The 16,909-nt window shown below is 48.1% G+C and overlaps 1 protein-coding gene across 1 annotated transcript in view; it reads left to right on the forward strand.

The window, feature by feature from the left end:
- LOC139227167 (alpha-N-acetylgalactosaminide alpha-2,6-sialyltransferase 2-like) overlaps positions 1–16,909 on the forward strand; it is a 76,423-nt gene that overhangs the window by 10,357 nt on the left and 49,157 nt on the right. The window lies entirely within an intron of this gene.

The following is a 16,909-nucleotide window of genomic DNA, read 5'->3' on the forward strand; positions in this document are numbered from 1 at the left end:
GCTATCAAGGGGTATGGGGATCGGGCGGGAAAGTGGAGTTGAGGTCGATGATCAGCCATGATCTTATTGAATGGCGGAGCAGGCTCGAGGGGCCGAATGGTCGACTCCTGCTCCTATTTCTTAGCTTCTAATGCTGTCATTTCCTGGGTATGCCGTCTATATTTTTTCCTCCTCTTCCCATCTCACTGCACTGCGCGATCAACAAGGTGGCAGGGAGTATCCACGATGGCCCAGAAATCCTGGTCAGCTGCTTCCCGCGGGCGAGCAACTGAAAAAGTTAAAAAAAAAGAAGCGCACTTAGGCCCACGCGAGATCCCAGTCCTGAGGCCTCCACTGACTTTGTGTCGCAGCACTTGCACATCAGGACATGCGCAGGGCTGGAGCTGCAGTCACATGGCTCTGGGCAGCCAATCAAGCTACAGTATTTTCTCATTCTTAATAATGAGAACTCCGTAAGTAGGAATTTGCATTATTATGAATGAGAAACAGCCCCCAAACACACACATTAATCAAATATAGAAAAAAATACAGCACATATTTAACATTAATTTAAATTAAAGTTATTTATGTCTTATAAAAAATATATATTTTTCCAAGTTTTTTAAAGTTTTTTTTTTAATTATGGTTTAAAATGAACTTACCTTAGTGGGCAGGGTTTTTAACGTGTTTATAAAATGTGTTTTTTCAGGACATCCGCTGGGCAAGAGATGGGTAAGTACTGCAATCTTGCCCATGCATATGTCCTGGCTGTGGAGATACGGGGGATCTGTCAAGCCAGAGTTTAATAGATCAGAAAAGCCGGTTTTCAGCACTTGCGCATTGTGTGCTAAATACTGGTTTTTGCTTTGCCTTCCCGAGTCCGTACACACTCGGTACACACACTCGGTACACACTCGGTACACACTCCATACATACTCCGTACACACACTCGGTACACACACTCCACACATACTCCGTACACATACTCCGTACACATACTCCGTACACACTCCGTACACACTCGGTACACACACTCGGTACACACACTCGGTACACGCACTCGGTACACACACTCCGTACACATTCCGTACACACACTCCGTACACACACTCCATACACACTCTGTACACACTCGGTACACACACTCGGTACACACACTCGGTACACACACTCGGGGTACACACTCGGCATACACACTCCATACACACTCCGTACACACTCCGTACACACTCCGTACACATACTCGGTACACACACTCCGTACACACTCGGTACACATACTCGGTACACACACTCCGTACACATACTCGGTACACACACTCCGTACACATTCCGTACACACACTCCGTACACACACTCCATACACACTCTGTACACACTCGGTGCACACACACTCGGTACACACACTCGGTACACACACTCGGTATACACACTCCGTACACACTCCGTACACACTCCGTACACACACTCCGTATGCACTTCCGGAAATACTAGGGAACCGAGGGTCTAGTGAGAAGGAGGAACTGAAGGAAATCCTTATTCGGCAGGAAATTGTGTAGGTGAAATTGATGGGATTGAAGGCCGATAAATCCCCAGGGCCTGATAGTCTGCATCCCAGAGTACTTAAGGAGGTAGCCCTAGAAATAGTGGATGCATTGGTGATCATTTTCCAACAGTCTATTGACTCTGGATCGGTTCCTATAGACTGGAGGGTAGCTAATGTAACACCACTTTTTAAGAAAGGAGGGAGAGCGAAAACAGGTAACCTGACATCAGTAGTGGGAAAATGTTGGAATCAGTTATTAAAGATGAAATAGCAGCACATTTGGAAAGCAGTGATGGGATCGGTCCAAGTCAGCATGGATTTATGAAAGGGAAATCCTGCTTGACAAATCTTCTAGAATGTTTTGAGGATGTAACTGGTAGAGGGGGCAAGGGAGAACCAGTGGATGTGGTGTATTTGGACTTTCAAAAGGCTTTTGACAAGGTCCCACACAAGAGATTGGTGTGCAAAATTAAAGCACATGGTATTGGGGGTAATGTACTGACGTGGAAACAGAACTGGTTGGCAGACAGGAAGCAGAGAGTCGGGAGAAATAGGTCCTTTTCAGAATGGCAGGCAGTGACTAGCGGGGTACCGCAGGGCTCAGTGCTGGGACCCCAGCTATTTACAATATACATTAATGATTTGGATGAGGGAATTGAGTGTAATATCTCCAAGTTTGTAGATGACACTTAGCTGGGTGGCGGTGTGAGCTGTGAGGAGGATGCTAAAAGGCTGCAGGGTGACTTGGACAGGTTAGGTGAGTGGGCATACGCATGGCAGATGCAGTATAATGTGGATAAATGTGAGGTTATCCACTTTGGTGGCAAAAACATGAAGGCAGAATATTATCTGAATGGCAGCAGATTAGGAAAAGGGGAGGTGCAACGAGACCTGGGTGTCATGGTACATAAGTCATTGAAAGTTGGCATGCAGGTTCAGCAGGTGGTGATGAAGGCAAATGGTATGTTGGCCTTCATAGCTAGGGGATTTGAGTATAGGAGCAGGGAAGTCTTACTGCAGTTGTACAGGGCCTTAGTGAGGCCTCACCTGGAATATTGTGTTCAGTTTTGGTCTCCTAATCTGAAGAAGGACGTTCTTGCTATTGAGGGAGTGCAGCAAAGGTTCACCAGACTGATTTCCAGGATGGCAGGACTGACATATGAGGAGAGACTGAATCGACTGGGCCTGTATTCACTGGAGATTAGAAGGATGAGAGGGGATCTCATAGAAACGTGTAAAATTCTGAAGGGACTGGACAGGTTAGATGCAGGCAGAATGTTCCAGATGTTGGGGAAGTCCAGAACCTGGGTACATAGTCTAACGATAAGGGGTAAGCCATTTAGGACTGAGATGAGGAGAAACTTCTTCACTCAGAGTTGTTAACCTGTGGAATTCCCTCCCGCAGAGAGCTGTAGATGCCAGTGCATTGGATATATTCAAAAGGGAGTTAGATATGGCCCTTACGGCTAAAGGGATCAAGGGGTATGAAGAGAAAGCAGGAAAGGGGTACTGAGGTGAATGATCAGCCATGATCTTATTGAATGGTGGTGCAGGCTTGAAGGGCTGAATGGCCTACTCCAGCACCTATTTTCTATGTTTCTATGTACACACACTCCGTACACACACTCCGTACACACACTCCGTACACACACTCGGTACACACACTCCATACACACTCGGTACACACACTCGGTACACACACTCGGTACACACACTCGGTACATAGAAACATAGAAACATAGAAAATAGGTGCAGGAGCAGGCCATTCAGCCCTTCTAGCCTGCACCGCCATTCAATGAGTTCATGGCTGAACATGAAACTTCAGTACCCCCTTCCTGCTTTCTCGCCATAACCCTTGATCCCCCGAGTAGTAAGGACTTCATCTAACTCCCTTTTGAATATATTTAGTGAATTGGCCTCAACTACTTTCTGTGGTAGAGAATTCCACAGGTTCACCACTCTCTGGGTGAAGAAGTTTCTCCTCATCTCGGTCCTAAATGGCTTACCCCTTATCCTCAGACTGTGACCCCTGGTTCTGGACTTCCCCAACATTGGGAACATTCTTTCTGCATCTAACCTGTCTAAACCCGTCAGAATTTTAAACGTTTCTATGAGGTCCCCTCTCATTCTTCTGAACTCCAGTGAATACAAGCCCAATTGATCCAATCTTTCTTGATAGGTCAGTCCCGCCATCCCGGGAATCAGTCTGGTGAACCTTCGCTGCACTCCCTCAATAGCAAGAATGTCCTTCCTCAAGTTAGGAGACCAAAACTGTACACAATACTCCAGGTGTGGCCTCACCAAGGCCCTGTACAACTGTAGCAACACCTCCCTGCCCCTGTATTCAAATCCCCTCGCTATGAAGGCCAACATGCCATTTGCTTTCTTAACCGCCTGCTGTACCTGCATGCCAACCTTCAATGACTGATGTACCATGACACCCAGGTCTCGTTGCACCTTCCCTTTTCCTAATCTGTCACCATTCAGATAATAGTCTGTCTCTCTGTTTTTACCACCAAAGTGGATAACCTCACATTTATCCACATTATACTTCATCTGCCATGCATTTGCCCACTCACCTAACCTATCCAAGTCACTCTGCAGCCTAATAGCATCCTCCTCGCAGCTCACACTGCCACCCAACTTAGTATCATCCGCAAATTTGGAGATACTGCATTTAATCCCCTCGTCTAAATCATTAATGTACAATGTAAACAGCTGGGGCCCCAGCACAGAACCTTGCGGCACTCCACTAGTCACTGCCTGCCATTCTGAAAAGTACCCGTTTACTCCTACTCTTTGCTTCCTGTCTGACAACCAGTTCTCAATCCACGTCAGCACACTACCCCCAATCCCATGTGCTTTAACTTTGCACATTAATCTCTTGTGTGGGACCTTGTCGAAAGCCTTCTGAAAGTCCAAATATACCACATCAACTGGTTCTCCTTTGTCCACTTTACTGGAAACATCCTCAAAAAATTCCAGAAGATTTGTCAAGCATGATTTCCCTTTCACAAATCCATGCTGACTTGGACCTATCATGTCACCATTTTCCAGATGCACTGCTATGACATCCTTAATAATTGATTCCATCATTTTACCCACTACTGAGGTCAGGCTGACCGGTCTATAATTCCCTGTTTTCTCTCTCCCTCCTTTTTTAAAAAGTGGGGTTACATTGGCTACCCTCCACTCCATAGGAACTGATCCAGAGTCAATGGAATGTTGGAAAATGACTGTCAATGCATCCGCTATTTCCAAGGCCACCTCCTTAAGTACTCTAGGATGCAGGCCATCAGGCCCTGGGGATTTATCTGCCTTCAATCCCATCAATTTCCCCAACACAATTTCCCGACTAATAAAGATTTCCCTCAGTTCCTCTTCCTTACTAGACCCTCTGACCCCTTTTATATCCGGAAGGTTGTTTGTATCCTCCTTAGTGAATACCGAACCAAAGTACTTGTTCAATTGATCCGCCATTTCTTTGTTCCCCGTTATGACTTCCCCTGATTCTGACTGCAGGGGACCTACGTTTGTCTTCACCAACCTTTTTCTCTTTACATACCTATAGAAACTTTTGCAATCCGCCTTAATGTTCCCTGCAAGCTTCTTCTCGTACTCCATTTTCCCTGTCCTAATCAAACCCTTTGTCCTCCTCTGCTGAGTTCTAAATTTCTCCCAGTCCCCAGGTTCGCTGCTATTTCTGGCCAATTTGTATGCCACTTCCTTGGCTTTAATACTATCCCTGATTTCCCTAGATAGCCACGGTTGAGCCACCTTCCCCTTTTTATTTTTACGCCAGACAGGAATGTACAATTGTTGTACTTCATCCATGCGGTCTCTAAATGTCTGCCATTGCCCATCCACAGTCAACCCCCTAAGTATCATTCGCCAATCTATCCTAGCCAATTCTCGCCTCATACCTTCAAAGTTACCCTTCTTTAAGTTCTGGACCATGGTCTCTGAAATTACTGTTTCATTCTCCATCCTAATGCAGAATTCCACCATATTATGGTCACTCTTCCCCAAGGGGCCTCGCACAATGAGATTGCTAATTAATCCTCTCTCATTACACAACACCCAGTCTAAGATGGCCTCCCCCCTAGTTGGTTCCTCAACATATTGGTCTAGAAAACCATCCCTTATGCACTCCAGGAAATCCTCCTCCACCGTATTGCTTCCAGTTTGGCTAGCCCAATCTATGTGCATATTAAAGTCACCCATTATAACTGCTACACCTTTATTGCATGCACCCCTAATTTCCTGTTTGATGCCCTCCCCAACATCCCTATTACTGTTTGGAGGTCTGTACACAACTCCTACTAACGTTTTTTGCCCTTTGGTGTTCTGCAGCTCTACCCATATAGATTCCACATCATCCAAGCTAATGTCTTTCCTAACTATTGCATTAATCTCCTCTTTAACCAGCAATGCTACCCCACCTCCTTTTCCTTTTATTCTATCCTTCCTGAATGTTGAATACCCCTGAATGTTGAGTTCCCAGCCCTGATCATCCTGGAGCCACGTCTCCGTAATCCCAATCACATCATATTTGTTAACATCTATTTGCACAATTAATTCATCCACCTTATTGCGGATACTCCTTGCATTAAGACACAAAGCCTTCAGGCTTGTTTTATTAACACCCTTTGTCCTTTTAGAATTTTGCTGTACAGTGGCCCTTTTTGTTCTTTGCCTTGGGTTTCTCTGCCCTACACTTTTCCTCATCTCCTTTCTGTCTTTTGCTTTTGGCTCCTTTTTGTTTCCCTCTGTCTCCCTGCATTGGTTCCCATCCCCCTGCCATATTAGTTTAAATCCTCCCCAACAGCACTAGCAAACACTCCCCCGAGGACATTGGTTCCAGTCCTGCCCAGGTGCAGACCGTCCGGTTTGTACTGGTCCCACCTCCCCCAGAACCGGTCCCAATGCCCCAGGAATTTGAATCCCTCCCTGCTGCACCACTGCTCAAGCCACGTATTCATCTGCGCTATCCTGCGATTCCTACTCTGACTATCACGTGGCACTGGTAGCAATCCCGAGATTACTACTTTTGAGGTCCTACTTTTTAATTTAGCTCCTAGCTCCTTAAATTCGTTTCGTAGGACCTCATCCCTTTTTTTGCCTATGTCATTGGTACCAATGTGCACCACGACAACTGGCTGTTCTCCCTCCCATTTCAGAATGTCCTGCACCCGCTCCGAGACATCCTTGACCCTTGCACCAGGGAGGCAACATACCATCCTGGAGTCTCGGTTGCGGCCGCAGAAACGCCTATCTATTCCCCTCACAATTGAATCCCCTATCACTATCGCTCTCCCACTCTTTTTCTTGCCCTCCTGTGCAGCAGAGCCAGCCACGGTGCCATGAACTTGGCTGCTGCTGCCCTCCCCTGATGAGTCATTCCCCTCAACAGTACCCAAAGCGGTGTATCTGTTTTGCAGGGGGATGACCGCAGGGGACCCCTGCACTACCTTCCTTGCTCTACTCTTCCTGCTGGTCTTCCATTCCCTATCTGGCTGTGGACCCTTTCCCTGCGGTAAGACCAACTCACTACACGTGATACTCACGTCATTCTCAGCATCGTGGATGCTCCAGAGTGAATCCACCCTCAGCTCCAATTCCGTAACGCGGACCGTCAGGAGCTGGAGGCGGATACACTTCCCGCACACGTAGTCGTCAGGGACACCGGAAGCGTCCCTGAGTTCCCACATGGTACAGGAGGAGCATAACACCCGACCGAGCTCTCCTGCCATGACTTAACCCTTAGATACACTTAAACTGGTAATAACAATGTTAAAAGTTACTGACCAATATAAGAAGAAAAAGAAAAACTACTCACCAATCACCAGCCAATCACTTACCCCCTAGGCTGTGACGTCACCTTTGTTTTTTTGCCTTCTCCCTGTAGCTGCACCGGTACGCCTCTCGCCGACCCCGGACTCGCGCTGCTCCGAGCTCCCGCTGGCCTTTATAGGCCTCTCGCCGACCCTGGACTCGCGCTGCTCCGAGCTCCCGCCTCCTCGACTGACTGCTCCGAGCTCCCGCTGGCCTTTATAGGCCTCTCGCCGACCCCGGACTCGCGCTGCTCCGAGCTCCCGCCTCCTCGACTGACTGCTCCGAGCTCCCGCTGGCCTTTATAGGCCTCTCGCCGACCCCGGACTCGCGCTGCTCCGAGCTCCCGCCTCCTCGACTGACTGCTCCGAGCTCCCGCTGGCCTTTATAGGCCTCTCGCCGACCCCGGACTCGCGCTGCTCCGAGCTCCCGCCTCCTCGAATCACACACTGATTCCCGGGATGGCGGGACTGACCTATCGAGAAAGACTGGATCAACTGGGCTTGTATTCACTGGAGTTCAGAAGAATGAGAGGGGATCTCATAGAAACGTTTAAAATTCTGACGGGGTTAGACAGGTTAGATGCAGGAAGAATGTTCCCAATGTTGGGGAAGTCCAGAACCAGGGGACACAGTCTAAGGATAAGGTGTAAGCCATTTAGGACTGAGATGAGGAGGAATTTCTTCACCCAGAGAGTGGTGAACCTGTGGAATTCTCTACCACAGAAAGTTGTTGAGGCCAATTCACTAAATATATTCAAAAAGGAGTTAGATGTAGTCCTTACTACTCGGGGGATCAAGGGGTATGGTAGGAAAGCAGGAATGGGGTACTGAAGTTGCATGTTCAGCCATGAACTCATTGAATGGCGGTGCAGGCTAGAAGGGCCGAATGGCTTACTCCTGCACCTATTTTCTATGTTTCTATGTTTCTATGTCAACACCTTCACCAAGGCGTACGAAAGCATGGGCCTTACACTAAAAATCCGTAAGACAAAGGTCCTCCACCAACCTGACCCCACCACACAGCACTGCCCCCCAGTCATCAAAATCTATGACGTGGTCTTGGACAACGTGGACCACTTTCCATACCTCTGGAGCCTACTATCAGCAAGGACAGATATCAACGATGAGGTCCAACACCGCCTCCAGTGTGCCAGCGCAGCCTTCGGTCGCCTGAGAAAGAGAGTGTTCAAAGATCTGGCCCTCAAATCTGGCACCAAGCTTATGGTCTACAGGGTTGTAGTGATACCCGCCCTCCTGTATGGCTCAGAGACGTGAACCATATACAGTAGACACCTCAAATCACTGGAGAAATACCACCAACGATGTCTCCGCAAGATCCTGCAAATCCACTGGGAGGATAGACTCACCAATGTCAGTGTTCTCGACCCAGCATCGAAGCACTGACCACACTCGACCAACTCCGTTGGGCGGGCCACATTGTCCACATGCCAGACACAAGACTCCCAAAGCAAGCGCTCTACGGAACTCCTACAAGGCAAGCGAGCCCCAGGACACCCTCAAAGCCTCCTTGATAAAGTGCAACATCGCCACCGACACCTGGGATTCCCTGGCCAAAGACCGCCCTAAGTAGAGGAAGAGCATCCGGGAGGGCGCTGAGCACCTCGAGTCTCGACGCCGAGAGCATGCAGAAAACAAGTGCAGGCAGCGGAAGGAGCGTGCGGCAAACCAGACTCCCCACCCACCCTTTCCTTCAATGACTGTCTGTCCCACCTGTGACAGAGACTGTAATTCCCGTATTGAACTGTACAGTCATCTGAGAACTCGCGTTAAGAGTGGAAGCAATTCTTCCTTGATTCCGAGGGACTGCCTATGATGATAACTGGCCGTGAGCTGACCAGAATAACCCTGTGGGAGGAGAAGGAACCAAGGGGCAGAGTCACGCTTTGGGTGCAGTCAGGAAATTGGCCGCACGTTGCACTGGTTCGGTTACAGTACAGGTTTGCCGCTAAAATGTATTTGCGTAATCACCAACGTAAAATCTTCCATGAACCAGCACAATCGGGCAGCGTACTAGAACATAAATTGTTTCTTTTTTTTCTTTGCGTTAAGAATATTCCTTAATGTATTTAGGAACCGTAACCTGGGGGCAGTTTTAAAATAATAATACAACTGAAAATAGGTTCATCATGAAACACAAGCATTTTTAATAAGCGTGTCTCGCCTGTGAGTAGCCTGATTTTCAAATCATTGAAAATGGCCTCGAAAAATGACACTGGGCCAGTTATCAGTTTCATGGGAGCACACGAGTTGGTTTCTCAGCAAATTCAATATTTAATGTGTAAAAACTTTAACAACAGGCCGACTGGTGCCCGCGCAACGAAGAAAACAAGCTCAATTTAAAGAGCCTCCTCAAACGGCTGTAATCAGCCCAAACTCTCCACCCTCATTATTCCCATCTGGGGGCGGGGCTGGCTTCTGGCAAAGTGACCTTTAAACCAGCGTTAAAGACGGCGGAAACTCGGCTTACGCTGGGCGTAACTTACACTTGGGTTTCCGCCATCTTTTGCGCTGGTTCATCCGTTTTCACCCGGCCTGCGCCGATAAAACGAGTGCAAACTGGCGGGATCTCTGTCCCCAAATACCAACAATAAGAGACACTCATCATCATCACAGGCAGTCCCTCGAATCGAGGATGACTTGCTTCCACGTCAAGAAGTTCACAGGTGTTTCAATGAAGGACCTAAAATTCCAGGTCCTGAACTACATGTTGAAGGGTGGAAGATGCGTGTGCGTGGATTTTTTTAACGTGTGGTGGCCGTTGCACACCAGCCGCCACACGGGCTTGACAGGTCTTGGTCCAGTGGCGAGGATTACCCAAGATGACTGGAGACCAGCTCTGCTGCACGGACCTAGTGAGCACACATATCGCAGTGTGGGCTGGGCCCGTGCTGCCCCTGGGCCCTCGCCTCTTCTGAGCCCCGATCACTTCCCTCTACAGTCTCTCGCCGCTCCTGCTGTATCTGCCCACGCTGCAATCAGCGACCTGGACCTTGGTGATGTCCCTTTTCACTGCCGTCGCTCTCCTGCTCCAGCACGCGCTGCTCCCTGGAGTGGTATGCCTCAACGCCGCTCCTTCCACTCCCCGGCCTGCTCCGATGGTGCTCAGAGACACGACACATAAGCCCAGTTCAGTTTTGTTTATCCACCTTCAGTGTCCATTCTGGGACATGCTAGAATATGTATTATCCTTTAACAAAGATATCCGTACTTCAATGCTGCGTACATAATAAAAACAGAAAATGCTGGAAATACTCAGCAGGTTGGGCTGTGTCTGTGGAGAGACGTCATTAACATTTCGGGTCGATTTCATCAGAACTGGCAAAATGTTAGAGATGTGACAGATTTTAAGTGATTGGTGAGGTGAGGGAAGTTTGGATTGATGGTGCAAGGCTTAATCCGCTTAATCAGTTCCGTCATCAACATTAATATAACCCCAAAGCGACGACGGCAACAGAAGCAATGCTGTAAAAAAAAATCAACGCCGGGACACTCAAAGACCCAGTGAAGAGAGCTCTATATAGCCAGCGCCTCACTGCTAACCTGGCAACCCTCGATGGCCCCGAGACGCAGAGTACCCACCGCGCTTGGCCTGCCCTCCAGGCCACCATAACCAGTGTCTGCGAAGAGACGCTCGATCACTCAACCAAGAAACACCAGGACTGGTTTGACGTGAATGACCAGGAGATCCAGGATCTACTAAACCGCAAGTGCAGGGTATTTCTGAACCTAAAGCAACAACCCAACTCTGGAGCAGCAAAGCAGCTCTACAGACGGCTGAAGGCCAAGGTCCAACAAAAAAACCCGCGGCCTAAAGAACAGGTGGTGGATGGAGAAAGCACAGGAGATCCAACAGTTAGCCGACAGCCATGACGTGCGAGGATTCTTCACCGCAGTCAAGTCCACCTACAGCCCAAGCACCCAAGGCCCCCACCCCACTGCTGGCCAAGAACGGGGAGACACTCATCAAGGACACCGAGGCAATCGGGGCCCGCTTCGAAGATTCCCTTAATCGAGACTCTGCCTTTGACACGAGTGTCCTCGACTCCATCCCGCAGCATGCTGCCCGCCACCACCTCAGCAAAACCCCAGCCCTGCACGAAGTAGAAAAGGCCGTCCGTCAGTTCAAGAACAACAAGGCATCAGGAGCAGCTGGAATCCCCACCGAGGCGCCAAAATATGGCGGCGAGGCACTATTGGCACATAGAAACATAGAAACATAGAAAATAGGTGCAGGAGTAGGCCATTCGGCCCTTCTAGCCTGCACCGCCATTCAATGAGTTCATGGCTGAACATGCAACTTCAGTACCCCATTCCTGCTTTCTCACCATACCCCTTGATTCCCCTAGTAGTAAGGACTTCATCTAACTCCTTTTTGAATATATTTAGTGAATTGGCCTCAACAACTTTCTGTGGTAGAGAATTCCACAGGTTCACCACTCTCTGGGTGAAGAAATTCCTCCTCATCTCGGTCCTAAATGGCTTCCCCCTTATCCTTGTGTCCCCTGGTTCTGGACTTCCCCAACATTGGGAACATTCTTCCTGCATCTAACCTGTCTAACCCCTTCAGAATTTTAAACGTTTCTATGAGGTCCCCTCTCATTCTTCTGAACTCCAGTGAATACAAGCCCAGTTGATCCAGTCTTTCTTGATAGGTCAGTCCCGCCATCCCGGGAATCAGTCTGGTGAACCTTCGCTGCACTCATGCATGACCTCATCGCTCTCATCTGGGAGGAGGAGTGCATGCCTGGAGATCTGAGGGACACCGTAATATCAGGGACAGTGAGAGTAGGAGGAATGACAAAAGGTGCAGCAGTCATTAATCAAAGAATTTTTTGGCAGCACAGCTCTGGTCCCGAGGCGTAATTACAGTATTGACAGGAAGTCCATGGCTGAATAAATGTTAACCAGGAGATTGAGAGAACTCCCTTGCTCCTCTTCAAATAGTGTCAATGGGCCTCAGTTTAATGTCTCGTCTGAAGGACAGCACCTCTGACAGTACAGCGCTCCCTCAGTACTGCATGGAAATATCAGCCGAGATTATGTGATCAAGTTAATGGAGTGGGGCTTTAGCCCACAACGTTCTGACTCTGAGGCGAGAATGCTACTTACGGAGCCAAGGCCGACAAAGCTTCCAATATTCTGAATCACCTGGACTATTGAGACACTAAGTTGGATGGCCCAGTAAGCAGAGTAGATGGGAGCAGAAAGTTGCAAAGGGATATTGATCGATTAAGCGAGTGGGGAAAAAAAACAAAAAAAACACCACAAAAACATTCCTAAAACATTGCCCACACCACCGCAACACAAATCGCACAAAAATGTAAAACAATAAAACACTGGCATTAACTTTTACAGCATGTTACCTTCCTCTGCGCTGCCGGCTACGCTGGACCGCCTTGGTTTCCCAGGAGGTCATTGCGGGTGCACTTCCGAGTGGACGGGTCGGGCAGGAGCTCAAACTCCCGGCGGTGTCGCAAACAGGGGCGTTGCACACTGAGCGCAGCTCTTCCGGGCGGTGCTGCTCCGCGCCGCCGCTAAACCCGACCCGAGGATCGCCACGAGACGCTGGAGACCTCACCGCCGTCATTGCCGCCGCTCCAGCGCGAAACTCGGAGCGCAGAAGACCAGAATATCCAGCCCATAATCTTTCTCCAGACCAGCAGTAATTTCTAACCTTTTGGGGGAACCTTCGTGAAGTGCAGACCCAAATTATTTTTAAACTGGTTTAATCGATCCAGAGATGACCATTCGAGGGTACTGACATCAGTCACTTCCGGGTCAAAGTTCAGAAGTCCAACCGCTGAATATCTAGTCTATCTGCATAACGTGAGATCAGCAAGCTGCAAAAAAACTCTTACCCGAGGCTCTGCATATACACATTGACTCGGGCATCATTGCCACCTCCTGTCATAAGAACATAAGAAGTAGGAGCAGGAGTAAGCCATTTGGCCCCTCGAGCATGCTCCGCCATTCAATGAGATCATGGCTGATCTGATCTTGACTCAACTCCATTTCCCTGCCTGCTCCCCATAACCCTTGACTCCCTTATAGTTCAACAACATTGAATATATTCAATGACCCAGCCTCCACAGCTTCCCCCATGTTAGTGCGGAATTGTCTTTGCTGATTTCACAAGCTGGTGGCTCTTTCCATGCAGATGCACACTGATGAACAGTATTTCTAATCACCCAAATAAACTAGCAACTCAGAGGTTGAATGTGTAAATCGCACCAGGGCATGTTGTGAAATTTGAATTCAATAAATCGGGTAATTTGTGAGCGATTACCAGAAAAAATGGATCGTTATTTATTATTATTCATTCATGGGATGTGGGCATCACTGGCAGGGCCAGCATTTATTGCCCATCCCTAATTGCCTTTGAGTAGCCACCTTCTTGAACCGCTGCAGTCTGTGTGATGAAGGTGCTCCCACAGTGCTGCTAGGGAGAGAGTTCCAGGATTTTGACCCAGCGACGATGAAGGAACAGCGATATATTTCCAAGTCAGGATGACATGTGGCTTGTAACGGGAACTTGGAGGAGATAGTGTTCCCATGCGCCTACTGCCCTTGTCCTTCTGGGTGGTAGAGGTCACGGGTTTGGGAGGTGCTGTTGAGGAAGACTTGGCCATTTGCTGCAGTGCATCTTGTAGATGGTACACACTGCAGCCACGGTGCGCCGGTGATGCAGGGAGTGAATGTTAAAGGTGGTGGATGGGGGGCCGATCAAGCGGGTGTGGAGGGCATCGAGTGAAATATTCCAAGGCTCTTCACATGATTATTATAAGATTTAAAAAAAATAAGGACAACAGTTGCTCAAGGAGCAGGCTCACCTGACCGTGAGGCAATTGGGGATTAACAATAAATGTGGCATTATCAGCTTTGGCATATTCTGAGAACAAATAAAAGAAAACTCTCATATTGCGAACAAAGCGATTCAGAAATTTGGGAACCTTGCCTACAAATGTCACTCAGAAGATTACTTGAAAGTTTCTGGTTGAACTGGATTAGACTTGTCTCTGGGGTAAGTTTTCTTTAACTGTAATTTACGCAATGCCTTTAGAAAATGCCATATAAAACTTTAAGTTTCTACCTTAAACCATTAAGAATACATAAACTGCAACTCAGGCTGGTGCAGTGCTGGAGCAGCCTCAACCTCTGCCCTTATCCAACAGGTCTGAGGTTTTTGCTGCCTGTGTGGATGAGGGAAAAGCCTGCAAGATGGATGAGCTGGCTGACCATGACACCACGGTGCAGGAGGTCATTCAAGGCACGGGGAGTGGAAGGGAATGTAATTGTGGTAGGGGACAGTGTAGTCAGAGGGATAGATACTGTTCTCTGTAGCCGTGACTGGGAATTCTGAAGGTTGTGTTGGCTGCCTGATACCAGGGTTAAAGACATCTCCTCGTGGCTGGAGAAGAACCTGGAGTGGGAAGGATCCAGTTGTCATGGTCCACGTAGGAACCAACGAAATAGGTACAACTATGAATGAGGTTCTGCTGAAAGAGTTTGAGGAGTTGGGGTCCAATTTAAAAAGCAGAACCTCAAAGGTAAAAATCTCTGGATTGTTACCTGAGCCACGCGCCAATTAGTATAGGCATAAGACGATTAGAAAGTTAAATACGTGGCTCAAAGAGTGGTGTGGGAGGCAGGGATTTTGCCTTATGGGGCACTGGCACCAGTACTGGGGAAAGAGGGAGCTGTTGCATTGGGACGGGCTCCACTTGAACCGGACTGGAACCAGTATTCTGGCGAATCGAGTAACTAGGGCAGTAGACAAGGCTTTAAACTGATGAAGGGGAGTGATGGTAGGATTCAGGAAATTTAAAAGCAGCAAGACAAATGTCAAGGCTCTAGAACAGAGCAGAGTTTGGGGTGAAAATAAGCAGCATGGGTCAGGAAGGGACAGAGAGAGTAACAAAGGTAATAGGGCATTGCTGACTAAGGTGCCATCAGGGAAAAATAGAAACAAGTCAAAGCTGAAGGCTCTATATCCGAATGCGCGAAGCATTTGCAACAAAATAGATGAATTAATAGCGGAGATAGAAATCAATAGGGTTGATCTAATAACCATTACGGAGACGTGGTTGCAAAGTGACCAAGGTTGTGAATTAAATATTCCAGGATACTTAACTTTTAGAAGAGATGGGCAAAATGGAAAAAGGAGGAGGGGTAGCCCTGATAATAAAGGATGGGATTGTTAGCATGAATGTTTTCTCGGAAGAATCACTCAACACTCAGAGTCGGTTCCAACGCCAATGCGGCCTTTATTTTCGCTAGCGGGGAGGAAGCCTCAGGACTGGATCCAGGCACTTCTCTCCGACGAACAAAGAAACTCATCGATATTTATATGTTTTACAATAGTTCTTCAGTTATTCAGCCCACTTCGGCTGGACACAATCCAATCATAACGATTATAGATTACATATAGGTTTCTTTAACCCAATAGAATTCCCCTGATACCTCAGGGGCTGTATGTTCGTTTTTTGTCAGCTCGGGCTGATTAATGACCTCATTATGTGAGGCAGGTTCTCCCCTTATCTCTGTTCCTCGGGGCTCGGCTGTGTGAAGTCACTGATTATACCAGTGTACTATAATGGTTCGTTATAATTATCTTGTATCCAAGGCATTCCTGGTAGTGGGCCTCACTAGGCCATTGCTCGGTCAGCCTCAGTCAGTAGTTCATTACTTGACTAACTGAGCTCCCATCATGCTTGGGCAGCCATTTTATATGTGGCCACTTTAAACTTCTATGAGTTTAGATATATTCAGCAGGTGCCTAATGCCTAGTGTTTTGTTATATTCAGCAGGTGCCTAATGCCTACTACAATTCCCCCCTTTCGGTAAGGGGACTAGTCCTAGTCCCCCTTTAACCGACCGCCCTACTTATGTTAGACTTTGTGCACGGCCCGGTACTCCCTGCCTCAACGTGCTGGCCAGTCACGCGGTTTCAGGAGTCCCGGTTGCTTAAATCAAATTTACAAAGGCCAAATCCTCCTGCCCCTTTATTAGACAGGCTTGTTTAGTATTTGGGGACCGGTCATGGGTCCCTCTTCATCGTGCTTGGTGTCTGCATGCCTGGCAGGCCATTACGCCCCATGTTACTGCTAAGATCAATTGTATCCCGACCAGTATGTGTGAAATTATTCGAATCCAAGGATGGATGTTTACATTTATTCCCCAGTCCCAGACCCTTCTCCACCAACTCTGACTTTGTAAGTCTACATCGATATCTTCTTCCAGTACTTTGATTTTAATTTGCAGTTGGTGGTAGAGCTTTACGGATTGACCCACCCTGAGCCTCAATTCTCGTAATACTTCGGTTAGATGTGGGATAGGGACCTGTTCTGGCTCGTCATAATCCTGCAAATGATCGTGGAACTGATCGGTTACATCAATAACTTCGGGCTTCCGGTGCCTAACCTGGGTGATATGCGCTTGCCCAATCGTGACAGGTCGTAGTGGTGTAAAGCAAAAGTTCGGCTGTGGTATAGGGCACTGCAGGTCATTATACTGGTATGAACGCTCTGTGG

Source organism: Pristiophorus japonicus, chromosome 16 (genome assembly GCF_044704955.1).
Source record: "Pristiophorus japonicus isolate sPriJap1 chromosome 16, sPriJap1.hap1, whole genome shotgun sequence".
In the NCBI taxonomy this organism is placed as follows: domain Eukaryota; kingdom Metazoa; phylum Chordata; class Chondrichthyes; family Pristiophoridae; genus Pristiophorus; species Pristiophorus japonicus.